A 14725-nucleotide genomic window follows, 5' to 3' on the forward strand; every position below is an offset into this window, starting at 1 on the left:
GGAAAATTTGTAATTTAAACTTAAATTACACCCTTAATAGACTTTACTTGGCTACAATGTCATTCAAGTTGACTTGCATATGTCTTGTGCAAAGAGGTCCCCTTATGCAAGTCTATAATCTCAATCTTAGATATTATCTTAGCTCCAAGTTGAGGATTAGGACCATTCGCACTACTATTGTGTAAAGTCCAGTCAAAATTTGTTTATTTGCCTTGAAATCTAGGTAGAATTGAAATGCCAAATTTAAGAAATAGATAGTTGCATGTAAGGGCTTGTGAAGTTGAAGGTTCATCATTGATCAATTTTGTTTCATATGGGATGATATTTATCTTCAAACCAAATATAAATGGATCTAGTGGTCTCCATGGCCCTATCCATGCCCTCATATATATAGCCCATTGAAAGCTTCTCCCCATCAACAACTCAAAGGGAAAAACTAAAGGATTTATGAACTCTAATTATTATTAAACATTAACATAAATAAGTGTGAACAAAAAAAAAAAATAGAATAGAAATATGAATAAAAATAGAAAATCTCTTTGATGGGAAACCAAAAGTTGCACTTATTGAAAATCTAATCAACCAAATCAACTCTTGCATTGGTCTTAGCATATGATGATGTAGACCACTTCTTGCTAACAAACATGCACCTCAAAGTAGCCTGTGACTGAAGCAAAGATTGTGATGTGATAAAATTTTGTTACAAAGTGCATTATTCTTGGACGAGCAACTCCTTGCCTATATATTTTCTTATTATGTTGAAGACTCAAGCATAGTTGTATATGTATTTGTAAATCTTCTTGCTGTACTCCACACATGCTTTGATCCATGAGATTTTTTGAAGTTCCAAGCTCATTGATTTCGGCAAGTTTGACCAGATTTGTCAGGTACTTGTTTCTTGAGTTCAAGGGGCTTTGTTTAAGTAGTTTGGCTTAGGAATTCTTGAGTCGAGGCAAGTCTCGACAAGTCTTGTATGTATGGGTGCAATAATTGGTCTTACACACCTCTTATAGTTGGTTACATAAAGTTGATCGAAGAGTCTAGTCATAGTCTACCTAGCAACCCTCTATTTAGTGACTTCTCATAACCATAATAACTCAAAAGACACATGGTGGAGAGTACCCACTAAGGGATCTCAAGATTCTTTCCAAGTGGAGGGACATTTTCCATGTAGGTATATCATTTACAATATTAAATAATTCAACTTGACCTAGGACTTGCTAGTTATAAAATGCCTAGTCCTAACAATTTATGCCCATAAAATGATGGTTGGTTGCCAATCCAATAGAATTTAATAAAGGATTTTTAGTGTTGATTGCATAGAAATCATCCTTAAATATATCTTCAGAAACAATCTAACTGGCATAGTTATTATCCTTAACAAAATGGATCAGCATCAAAATTAAAATTTGTGTCTCTTCTTACAAATTTGACTTGACAAGATCAACTCTACGAAATGTAAGGACACAAAATACATTTCTCACAAATTGCTTCTTCACATCTTCCAATTTAAGATAACATCACTTTGCTTCTTTAACATCAAGAGAGCTTCCATTGCCAAAAGAACTTTTCTTATGTTTCATAAGTCTTTTTGTTTTTTGATGCATAAATATCTATTATATAACTTTATAAAAGAGATAATGTACACCATATTCACAAAAATGTAGGAAACTAGGCATTGCGTAGAACAACATCAAAATAAACAAAAGGAACCTCATTTTCATTCGATTGCCCAAGTAATAATGCATGCATTACCTCATGTGAGAGAGAGAGAGAGAGAGAGAGAGAGAGAGAGATCAAACAATGATTATCTTTAAAGAATGTTAATGCTTAAATTAAAAATAAAACTAACATTTTAAAGTATTGAAATAGACAATGTTGTTTTGCTTCATATTCTTACCTCTTGGGGATTTAATAAGGAAAATTTCTACCACCAAAAGAATCCATAAAACTCTATGAAAAAAAGAAAAATACAAGTGTATTAGTGTATTTGTTCAGTTCTTTTAATTTTTGTCAACCACTTATCAGCAGTTTTAGAAAATCCAATGTAATTTTTTTGTTATATTTGAAAAAGATCTATTGGAAGTTTCTTCATTTTCAAGGTATGCTTATAGAAGACTCAAAGAATTTTCATCTGAAGTCTCCTTATGTTTGGAGACATCTCCATATAGATCTTTGATACGGGGATGTGTTTTTGGTATGGATGACTAGTACCAAGGGTCAAGGTATGAGTCTCTTGGTAACTATTTTTTATATATTATAATATTATTATGTTTATTATAATATTATAATATAATACTTATATATTATATTACTAATATTTTTATTATAATATTATATTTATATATAAGAATATTAAAAGATGATATTTATATTATTAATAAATGTTATTTTTTTAAGGCAAATTGCTACCTAGGGGGTACCTCCCATTCCATTAAAAAATTAAAACATAAAAAAGATTACATAGAAATCAGTAGAGTAAATACTAGGATTCTTATGGCCTCAATGACCTCCTAGGTATGCTCAATCTGCCCTGGGGAAAACAAATTCCCATTTACACTCATCATGTACTCAAAAGTTTCCATGTTGTTCCTCCTCAAACAATCCCTCATCATAGCTATAGTATTTGTCATACATCATTGATGGCCTCTTCAATTTTGATGGCATCTGCCACCCATCCTTGAAGCACTCCGTTTTCAATTTCTTTATGGCTCCCATAGTAGGCTCTCGCAAGATGGGTGCAACCATTCAATGGACAACCTTCTTTGTCGTCTCATGATCCCCAGTCGTCCTAGCTATGCTATACACGAACCTCTCCAATAGTTCGACACTATGTATAGGGGGGCCATTCGATAGTTTGCTTCCAATGATCTTGCGGGTGGTGTCTTCTTCCACATCACCGTCGTAGTCGAAGACCTTCAGCTGCTCCCCAACCAACTGTGAACATTTGCACTCGCATTTCGGAATGGAGATAAAATCCACTTCACCTTCACTCGACACAAAGGATCCTGCCATTCTCACCTTCGATTGACTATGCGTCTCTCTTTGATCTTTGGGAGCTTTATACACAGAAGCAAGTCCATCAACCTATTATCACTAAATCTTACCATATCCCGAAGAAATCGATTCATAGCCATGTGATCACCAAGTGTTCTACTATGACTGTTGTGTCACTATTCAATCATTCCCTTACTATGTTTCATTCCATAGTGGAGGCGTGCGGATGCGGCACACCTTCAGTAAGAATTAGTCCGCTCCAGGCAGATGTGACATCCGAAATAAAGGAGTCACAATCATGGTTAATCGCACAATTGGATAGATGATCTGCATCTTTGTTCCTGTTGATGTGTTTTTCATGCACATGCAAACACAGAATAAAACACCTTAAGTATCTTATCCTCTCTTGAACAAAATCTCTCGGATGCTAAAGATTGTCTTAAGGATCATTCGAGACGACTCCAAGGTTCCTGAATGTAGGGTCTCTACGTGTGGATAAGCTCTGTGGTTTGATGTGATTATATTGGATTCACAAAGGGACTTACGTTTAATTGCCTGAACGCTTTGATATGTTGGAACTTAAGTCCTACCTACTAACCGGGATAATAAAGAAAGAGCAAAAGGTAAAGGATTTAGAAAGTCTACTCTAAGACCTAGAATGCAAGAAGACAGATGAACGACTAGGTGGAGTCCTACTGGGTTGGGTCTCACCATCAGGCTGAACAATCTAACACCAACTCAGTGCAATCTTCTAAGGAACGTTTTAGGTATGTTCAAATCATTACCATCAGACATTGATCACCATTCAAGCTAATGCATGAACAATAGACGCATAACAATTTGAAGTTAAGCTCATTCAATGTGAGTTGACCACTCAGGGCGCACTTACAATCAGTAAGAGGCTAGTGGTATGGACTAGGTGGATTTCACACGAGTGCATTCAACAATTTTCTCCATTCAATCTAATTATCTACCATCAAACTTGAAGATCCAACAAGAAACCATGCACATTGCAAAGAAACAACATATTTCACCATATCTTCAATGAAAATGGACTCTTTTACAATTAAGGCAACAATGTCTTGCCGTCTCTTTCTACTCTACTCTAATTGCTACTTTATTCACTATTCTTCTGCTACTAACTATTAACTATTGACTATTAACCAACTATTAACCCTTACAAATGAAGATCCAGAGCTTTATATAGAGAGCTCTTTACAATTCAATGGCTCAGATTGACTTACAATTAATGGCTAGGATTTCAGGATGAAAACCCTAATTAGGGTTTGTTACAACAAAACCTTTTAGCCAATGAGAAAATTACATTCAATGCATGAGAACCAATAGGAAACAGGGATAGGTACATCGGAGTTTGTGTCTTCGTGCATAAGCATGATTCATCGAATCTGGACATGTTGGTGTGGACCTTTCTGATTGGGGGAACAGTGACTGGGATGCCACCTTGTCTTGCGTTTGTTCTTGGTCAAGGAATGTTGTATCTCTTGATATTCAATGTGATGATGATGAGAAGCTAACTTTGATTAACTCTTTTGAAACTATTTGCTTCTTCAACGTACCCTTGCACTGACCTTGGTTGATCCTCCTTCGTCCTTGATGTACTTGATGAATGACATATCTTTCCTTGACTCTCTTGTGCTTGATGGGGCTTCTTCACGGTCAAGTCATTCCTTCTTCTCTGGAAGCTCATCTCTCTTTGAAGTGCTTGTATGATCCTTCTTCTAATATCTTGTGATTTCTCTATGTGATACAATGAGGTCCTTGAGGATGGCTAGCTCCATTGCTTGCAATTGTTGATCATTCGAAGTTCTTTCAACTTAATAGCACTTTGAGTCTTCCTCCATACATTTGAGGTGTCCTTGATGATGATGAAGCTTGAAGAGGTCGCCCCTGTCCTTGCCTAATCTCCTTCCAACTTGGTTTTGTAGATCTGCAAAACAAACAAAAGATGGCGTCAAGCGCATATGATATATTCGTCCTAACATGGTATTTCTCACTTCAAACCATCAACAAGAAGGCACTAGGATCAATTTCGCTCTGGACCCTTTGGAAGATACATGAGCGAATTAGGAGTTGTCTCAAATTTTCTCACTTTTCAAATGAAAGCACTCTCAAATTCATAGTTCTTAGGATTGCTTGAACACTAGAATCACCTTTAAGAAGACCTTCAACAAAATTTCATTAGCTAAACCCTCTCTCCTAAGGAATTTCGCTCCTGTACCCTTGGAAGGATAGGACCTATAATGAAAATTTGCTCTAGATCCTTTGGAAGGATAGGACCTATAATGAAATTTTCGCTTTGGACCCTTTGGAAGGTACATGAGCGAATTAGCTTCTTTACTAGTTAAATTCACTTATTGCCTTCTTTTTATCATTTTAGCCTTAGATTCCAATTCTTTCATATGAAGATATCATCATTTTGACCCTCAGGATGGCCTAGAAGAGATTTCGCTTGGGTACCTTTGGAAGGACATGACCTCAAAGAAAATTCGCTCTGGACCCTTTGGAAGGGTCAGGAGCGAATAAGGGTCCAGAGCGAATTTGCTCCTTTAGAGCTCAAATTCTTCACATTTCCTTGCTCAACTTCCTGTCAACTCACCTTCAAAGGCATGGATAGATCACTTTCTCTCTCACTCAAACCATGGGAAGAAGGTTCATGATCCAAACTAGGGCAAGAGAAGAGTCTAAGGAAATTCGCTCCTCTCCCTTTGGAAGGGTCAGGAGCGAATTTTGCAATAATGCTCAAATTCTTGACTTTCTCTCCAAATTACCAAGACAAAGTTTGTCCAAAGGCATCCCCAAGGGTGAATTCATGCCAGTCTCTCTCAATTAATCATTCTAGAGTGGGATTTCATCCAAATTAGTAGGGCAAAGGGAGTTTAGGAGGAATTCGCTCCTGTACCTTTGAAAGGGTCAGGAGCGAATTTGGCCTTCTAGCTCAAATTTCTCTTCATCTTGTCAAACTTTCAAGTCTAGACTTGATCATTAGGTATTTTCTAAGGGCAAATAGGTCAGTTCCATGCCAATCAAATCCTAGAAGTAAAAGGACTTCATCAAACTAAGTCAAGAAATCTTTAACTCCCTCCATTCCCTCCTTCATGATTGCACTTGATCTTTACTTCATCATCCTAATTAAGACTTTACCTCAAAACTAGACCAAGGCCAGACCTAAAGAGGGCTTTCAAAGAGACTCTGACCTGGGCCACCCATTGGTTCATCTCAACCTAACGAGAGCATCCTATTCAAATGAATCCTCTGGCAACCCTTCAATGCAAAGATTAATAGCCAAGACTTAAACGACTACACTAGGAAGACTAACCCTAGAAAGCAAAAAGTAGGGGTCCCCATTTGCAATGGGGTGATGTGTGAATATGTCACAACAGTTCCCTTCATGAATTATATGATTTATCGTGTAGTCCATTCCCCACAAAATGTATTGGATCACACTTAGCCACATTGTAGATTTCCAACTCGGGGCATTACTAGTGATGATTGCTCGAATCACATTGAGGGAGTCACCTTCGATATCAACATGCCATAGGATCTTCTCCCTGCATAATTTATGGCCACCAAGAAGAGCTGCATATTCATCATCGTTATTGGTGCCATCTAGGAGTTTAACTGATTCTCCCCATATTAAATTTCATTTCTTCTCTTTGATAAAGAAACCAGCACTAGACGGTCTAGGATTGCCCCTAGAAGCCATTATTAATATACATTATAATAATATTATTATATTATTAATATTTAATATATATATATATTATAGTATTGATTTGTCAAGTGAACAAGGTGTGATATTAATAACTTAAATAAAATGAGCTAGGGCAAGCTTGGTTAAGATAGGAATATCAGGAATATTGATTAAAGTTATTAATCATTAATGTTAATAAAGTTTTAAATAAATTAATACACGTGAATATTAATATAATTTTTAACTATAGTAATATTAGTATATATTATATTTGTATATTTCTTATATATATAATATATGTACAATCATATTAATATATTTTGTATTTTATTATATTTGTTTATTTTTTGTTTAAGAAAAGTCATATTTTTTTTTTAATTGATGAACCCAAATGAATCCAAACCCAATTTTTGTTTTTTGATTGAATCTGTGAATGGAACTGGTCAACTCGAACCTGAACCAGCAGTACAAGGACCGGTAACTCAGCATTACCTTGATAGGTTTCAACTTCCTCTTACCTCTCTACTTTCTTATGAGCACCGTTCTTGAATTGAGGTCACTTGGATTTTGATATGTCATGAGTAGAGTCTCCTAATTTTTCACTTACAGAACAATTTTACTTTAGGTTTTACTGTCTCCTCCCATCATCCTTCTCAATATCTTGCCTGAAAGAATTTTGTTTAATTAGGTGTGATGGTTGAAAATTTTGTACACACGACCTACCAAATCAATGAATTAGGCATGGGCCTTATTTTTCTAGTAGATTTCAAGATTGGAGGATGATACAAAGAAGAGATACAACAACAATTCATGGTTGAGAGCATAGAATGCTTTCAAGACAAAGATGGTCTTGACATAAAAAGAGGAAGGCAGCCCTTTCCCTCTTGAAAAGCTAGTACTACGCCAAGCAAGAAGATAGGGATGCAAGTTCCCGTTCCAGTTCAAGATGTCTTTACCAATCCAAAATACTTCAAGTTCTAGCATCTTGAAGCGACATGAAGATCTTCACAGACAAAGGATGATGCAGTTAGAGTCGTGTCTTTAGACACATGGAATAGTTTTAGTTATGCATTTGTAATTTTGTTTTGACAAGTTACATGTAAAAAAATAACTTTGTAATTGCAAGTTAACTCATTACTTGCACTTTTGTAATTACATGTAAAGCAACTACAAGTTGTGTTCAATTAGGACTGTAGTTGGAATAAGTCATAGTTAGTTATTGAATAAGTCTTGGTGGTTGAGAGAATTTCTCAAGTTAGTTGAGATCCTCCCACCTTTTTCTCATTACTCCTCTCCTATAAATACTTGAGGGGGTCTATTGTAATTTTTATCTTTTGGCAATGCAACAAAATTCTGCCAGTTTGTATGTGCACTCTAAGACTTTTAGCTTCGATGTAAATCAAATTGCTTTCAATAAAAGAGGCAAGTTGTGTTGAGACTTTGTGCCAATTCAAGTTGTTATGTGACGACATTTTCTAGAGTTGATTGTGAGTTTTGCTCTATTGTGAAAGAGGGATTTAAATTCAATCTTGTAGACTTTGAGCTGCTAATTTTATTTAGAGTTATATGTTTGGTTTTCAGATTTGGTCTTGCGGACTTTGAGCTGCTTATCATATCTTAAACTAGTGTGGAAAGCTAAAGTGAAAAGATAGCTTGTAGACTTTGTGCTGCTTCTATTTTTAAGACTTGTGCATGTAAGGTGAAGTGCATCATGTAGTTAGACTTTGAGCTGCTACATATTGTGCTTAGTTAGCGGAAAATCATCTAAAAAGGTTGATAGGGGAATAGATAGTTGAAGACTTTGAGCTTTCTTTTTGTTTTCCCGTCTCAGGGAAGTGACGGAGGTCTTTGTGCCTTCATGGAAACTTTGCTTCCCTTTATGTTCCAAAAATCTTACAAAAAAGTCTCATTCTTGTATTTGCTGTTATTTATTTCCAATTGCCATCACTTTTCTGTGGAGAGAAAAGAGTATAGTTTTTCTTGAAAGAAGAAGAAAGACTGTTGTCCCACCCATATTAGATTAGTTTAGTTTGTAGATAGGGGGAGCCTTCCCTTAATTAGGAGAGTTTTACTCGCACATTGTGGTTGAAGCCACAATTTTGTATATTTCCCCAAGTGTACAAAATTTTCAACCAACAAGGTGGCAAAGACCAATTTGCCACACATCTCCTATGTACCTTGTACTTACTTTAAGTGTTGTTTATTGTTGGAACTTTCCACTTAAATCATTATATTGAATAGTAGTGTTTGTCTGGGATGTCCAAAGCATGGTTGAAATGCACTTAGAATACTTTGAACAATAATTTTCATAAGGTCTGGGTCCTCAAAATATCTTGGTGAGTCCTTGGAGTTGTTTGCACACCCTACTAATTGAAGGACATGTTTCATAACAACTTGGTCTTCTTCCACCTACTTTTTCCTCATTTCATTTTCAAAAATCATCTGTCTCAGCTGATTGGCTTGATCAGGGTTATTTGTCAGGAATTCTATTCCTTGTACACTTTGTTCTCGGCTTTGAAAAGTCGTTTGACATAATCCTCGAGTGCTACTTTGATGTGTGCTGCCATTTTCTTGCTTTTATTCTTTTTTTTTGGTAGATTGGGATTCCATTCAAGCAAGTGTCATATTGAGGCAAAGTAGAGTGCCATAACTGTGAGCTTCCATTAATGGTAGTTATTCTATAACTTCTTCACAGGAATTCAAATATTTATAAATTCTGTCATCCTGAAAATTGCAATGATTTTCATCATGCCACAAACTGCTCCTTTATTAGACGAATGGTCACATTGTTTAGGCTGATGTTTTTGAGATCAAACTAATAAAAAATGGGGTGTGGTGACTAAAGGCCAAGATCCTACACTACCTGACTATTGACTGTATTTCTTAATCATGTCAGCCTTAAGAGATGGTACAAAATTGCTATCTCACACAGAAAACCCTATGGAACATACATTTTTCTCGTCCTTGATTTGTTTGCATGATTCTAAATTACAGTGTGTTACTTTACTTTCTGAAAATGCCCAAAACATAGAGTTGTGTTGCACAAAACACAGATGGATTCTAATGAGAGTTCTGTGCAAATTATAGAGATTTTTTTATCTCCTCCATTTTTACAGTTCTTTATGCATTACCTAGAGTACTACATTATAACCTTTGCTGGTTGGATGTTGATATGAACTCTTTAATTAATGCGATAGCTCCACCCCTCCACTGACCAACTATCAAAGAGCTAGGGATCACTTGCTCTTATACCATAAGAGATCTCAAATCTATCTAAAAATGAAGCATATATGTTTCATTTTAAAAACACCTTCCATCATTTTGGTCTGTGTTTTTAAGGAACTACTTAGTTCTTATCCAGCTTTATCCCATTGTAAATATGGTTGCAAGGGTCAAAGGAGACAAGATTAAATCAAAATTATAGAAAGGAACCATATAATTTGTTACAGAACCATATTTTCATAATTGAACGAACTTCTCTAGGTAGTTTTGGGACATGTTTGGTACCTGCTCTGATGGCAGTGTTGTGAATAGCTTTGCATGTGATTCTATTACATATTTGAGTTCTGAAAAATATATAATAAGAAGACCAAACATTAGAATATGAAAACAAATATTTCTACAATATAGGAATAGCCTAAATGCATTATTTACCATGCCTTGATCAATGATATATAAATATGCATTTTTTATGACACTGCACTTGGCTGACTTTACCTTTAAAAGATGGTTTGATGTTTAAATTAATTTTATAATCCAACATCCTGAAGAGCACATCTAGAGAGTAAATGCCCATCTATATTTGAAATTACATCATTAAGAAGTGCCAATAATGGAGCATGATAACAACATAAAGCTTGATACCTAAAGATAAGCATTCCACAAGTAGCATACTTTTAAGCCAGCCTAGTATGGAAGTAGCTGGGACCATCACAAACCTTCCAAAGGATCCCCTCGTGTAACTAACATGATTTATGTTCTTTGTCACACCTTTTCTGGCAATCATTGACATGTGGCTCTACCTGTAAATCATAGATTTAAAGCATACAAATTTCCCCAATGCCTCCAAGCTATGTTACCCCGAGTTTCCAAGATGGGGATGGCAGGGGATGACGGGCGGCGGGGGATGGCAAAGGGGATGGCTATATAAAATATAGGGAACTTTTAAAATATATAGGAAAATTTTGAATGTTCATATGAAAACATGGATAAAGCATGCATATATAAATTATATTCTTATGAAAACATGGATATAACATGTGTATGATACTTTGAAAACATTTTAGAACGTAAATTTTGAACATACAACATTGTCAATACTCAATATGCATTCATAATTCAGAATTCATTATCAATATGCATATGATAATAGATATTAAAGAAATAACATACAAAATGCCCAAAGGCTACACTTCTGCCATATAGTTTCATTGTCAATTACGATATGAAATACAAGAAAACAAAGTACAATGCTGCCCCTAATCTGCATCTCCTAACATTGCATCAAAATCAGAATCCTCTAAGTCTCTGCCATTGTGATGGTCCACATCCACCTCATCCAACGGCATCCTAACCAATCCCTCTGGTTCCTCCTCCTCATCAACTTGGGCCACATCTCGTAAAGATGGAGTCTGTCGATACTCTGGAGTCCGATGATCCTGAAGTCGAAGAGCACCATGCATGACCACTAGCTTCTCCGCTCGTCTAGAGGTAAGTCTATTCCTTTTGATCGAATGGATAAAGCCATAAGTGGACCAATTCCTCTTCGCAGCAGAGGAACTAGCAACCTGTGAAAGTATTTGAGTGGTGAGCAACTTCAATTGTGGTGTATCCCTCCCATGCCATGTCCACCATCCAATAGGGTCTCTTTGGGCTAATATAGCTATGTCCAACCTCACCCGTGGTTTAGTCAATGTAGGACCACGAAGATTTGTGAGGTCAAGGAATTGTGTGCGAAGTATGGAAGCCTCCTCCTCTGCATATATCTTATAAATGGTCCACGTGAACCCATCTGAAACCTCATCATCATCACATTGAGGCACCCTTCCATCCCTTGGTGCAATACCATTTGGGATTCACTGCATAGGTTACCATATGAAGCGAGGTGTTCATTATGTTCCACTTCCGTGTCACAATGGGCTTAATATGTTGCTCATAGAACCCCCAAAGTAGGATCCTTAGCCAAAATTGTTTGCTTAATCTTCCCAAGCACACTATCAAATGTCTCATATATCTCTCCAAGACTAGGAGAGTCTGTATCAGCATATCTAATGACATCTACTATAGGTGAGATGATAGAGCAAACCTATCTGCAAGTGCAAAGTTCAAAATATTAAAATCAGTAATCTAATGTTTAATTTTTAAAACAATCAGCAATTTGATAATAAAATCAGAACAATCAGCGATGTCTTACCTCATAGAGGACCACCAATTGTCATCAAGGATCTTTTTTTTGGCTGGTTTTCCTTCGGTAGAGTTTGATTCTCGCCATCTAGCCCACTCAGGATTCACCACCATCAACTGTAGAGGATCAGGCACCTCAAGCATCCTTTCCAACAAGATGAAGTAAGTGGCATACCTACATTCATTAAAATAATAAAAAATTTAAGTGGCATACCTATATTCAATGTTCATTAAAATAAAAAATTGGAAGTTTGATACAAAATTAAGTGGCATAACTTGTTTTAATGAGCTTGAGGAACTCCTTTGAAAATGATCTAAAGAGAGCAAGTGAGGTGTGGTGGTTGCAAATGAACATTTGAACGTCTCTAGCTTCTACCACCACTTGCTTCACCTAATCTATTTTTCCTATGTCTTTCAATGCATTGTTCAATGCATGAACACATGGGGTCCAAAGAACCAAAAGATGTGCTTGTAAGCACCCTCCACCATCAAACTTGCTGATTTGCACACATGTGCTGAATCAGTAATCACTTGTACAACATTAGCAGCCCCAACCTCCTCTATGGCATATCTCAAAATGCTAAACTGGAACTCTGCATCCTTACGCTTCCTTGAACAATCCACGACTTTCAAAAGTAAGAACCAACAGGGCAGGTGATAATGATATTGATGAGTGGCCGATGTCTAATATCAGTCCACCCATCCATCACATTAGAGCAACCAAACCTCATCCAAGTTCACTTCATATCTTCCATTAGCACATTAACATTGGAATACTCTTTGTCTAGGAGAGTAGTCTGTACCTTATGATCTCCCGGGGGTGTAAATGTGGGACCGATAGTGGCTATATCTTTGACCATTTGTTTGAAGTAAGAGGAACATGCCACATGAAATGGAATGGCATTAGCAAAAAAGAATCTAGCAATGGATGACTCTATAGCTTCACGTCCTTGTGCATTAAACAAAGCTTCTATTGAACCTCCCTTCTCACTACCCATCTTCCTCTTTCCTCTTGTCTCAACTTGACCACTACTACCAATAGTGGATGTCATAGGCCCAGAGGTTTGTGAACATGCAAAAGAAGGTACCAGTATTGCCACACCTTGCCCCATTTCTGCATGTATATGCAATCTATGACACTCTATCCTCTCATATTTTAGTTCTGGACAAGCTTTGACCCCATGACTTGGAACACCCAAAAAATGAGATTTTACCCTTGTGTAGCTGCCCCTAAAATCTGTCAAACAAACATGACAATTCCACACCCTACTCCCTCCTGAATTTCTTTTCCTTTCACCCCTAGGTGTTACATATTGGAGAAGAGGTTTTTTTTTATTAAAGGGCCCTTTGCATATGTTTCCATATTTTTTGAAGGGCATTTAAATATATCAGGTTGCTGCCCTCTACTTCTCTTAGCACTTCCACTTGCATTTCCACCAACCACTTCCACTTCATTCTCACTACTACTATCACCCCCATTGCCGCTCATTTTTTTTGAGTTTGAATCAAAGTTTAAATCGATAAAATACAAAAAATAAAAACAAATCAGACATTTCAATGATTTCATTCATTTCATTCTTCAAATGACAAATTGAAATTTTGAAAAAATAAAAAAATGGAAAATATCAAATATGGGAAGCAATTTAGAGCCTAACCTTAAATTACGGAAATACAAAATCCCACTGTAGTCTGTCTCAGACTCTCAGATTATAAACGATATGCCTTGCTTAATTGTTGAGACTTGAGAGTCAACCAAACACCAAAGCATAGTCTCTCAAATTATAAACGATATGCATTGTTTATTGTTTCTAACTTGAGACCATACTAAGTGCAGCCTCTTCTTTCATATCGTGAATGCTAGATGAAGATCGCTTGATTTGCTTCTCGTTTAATGTTGTAGCGGCTCAAGCTTGGGCGCTAACACCCCTCTTTGTGCGTGAACCTCTATCCTTCGTAGGCTCTTCAAAGATACTGCTGTCTATTTCATTTTGCATATAAGCCTAGTGCCTTAAACATAGGCTTAAGCGCAGCCCAAGTTCATGGAAAATGTCAGCCCAGGTTCGTGGAAAATATCGCAAAATGCAGCCCTGGTCCGTCATAGCTGAAAAAAATCGCACATAGCAGTGAAATAAAAATCGTGATAGAATCATATGTTAAAAAAATTGAAATTCGCATGATTTAGGGTTTTTTTGGGATAGGGGGCCCACATTAGGAAAAAAATATTTAAAAATATGTTGTTTTTTAAAATTTCTATGTTTTTAATTTAAAACAAATGGCTCCAGCCGTTGGGGATGTCCGTCCGTCCTCGGGAGGTCGAGGGGCGTCCTAGACGCTCCCCTCTATCTTGGGGACATACGGACGTCCCCCATGGCTGGGGCCAAAGTCCCTTCGTTTCTAGGACATCTCCAAGAAATCCTAGCAAATTGGGGATGGGGGGGAAACATCCCTTGGTCGTCCCCACGTACCCGAAACGTCCCCAAGACCAGGATGGGGGTTTTTAGGCCGGGGATGCGTCCCCAAGACGTAGCTTGCAAGCCATCTTGCTCGTAGATAAGAATAACAAAAACTATGCTTCTAGGGCATAATGGAATAGTCTTCCAAAGATTACTAGGT

The 14725-nt window shown here is 36.8% G+C and overlaps 1 protein-coding gene across 3 annotated transcripts in view; it reads left to right on the top strand.

Moving 5' to 3' along the window:
- Window positions 1-14725, top strand: part of LOC131077277 (cold-responsive protein kinase 1) — a 136539-nt gene that overhangs the window by 70396 nt on the left and 51418 nt on the right. The gene's annotated exons all lie outside the window — the stretch shown is intronic.

This window comes from Cryptomeria japonica, chromosome 8, assembly GCF_030272615.1.
Source record: "Cryptomeria japonica chromosome 8, Sugi_1.0, whole genome shotgun sequence".
Taxonomy (NCBI): Eukaryota; Viridiplantae; Streptophyta; class Pinopsida; order Cupressales; family Cupressaceae; genus Cryptomeria; species Cryptomeria japonica.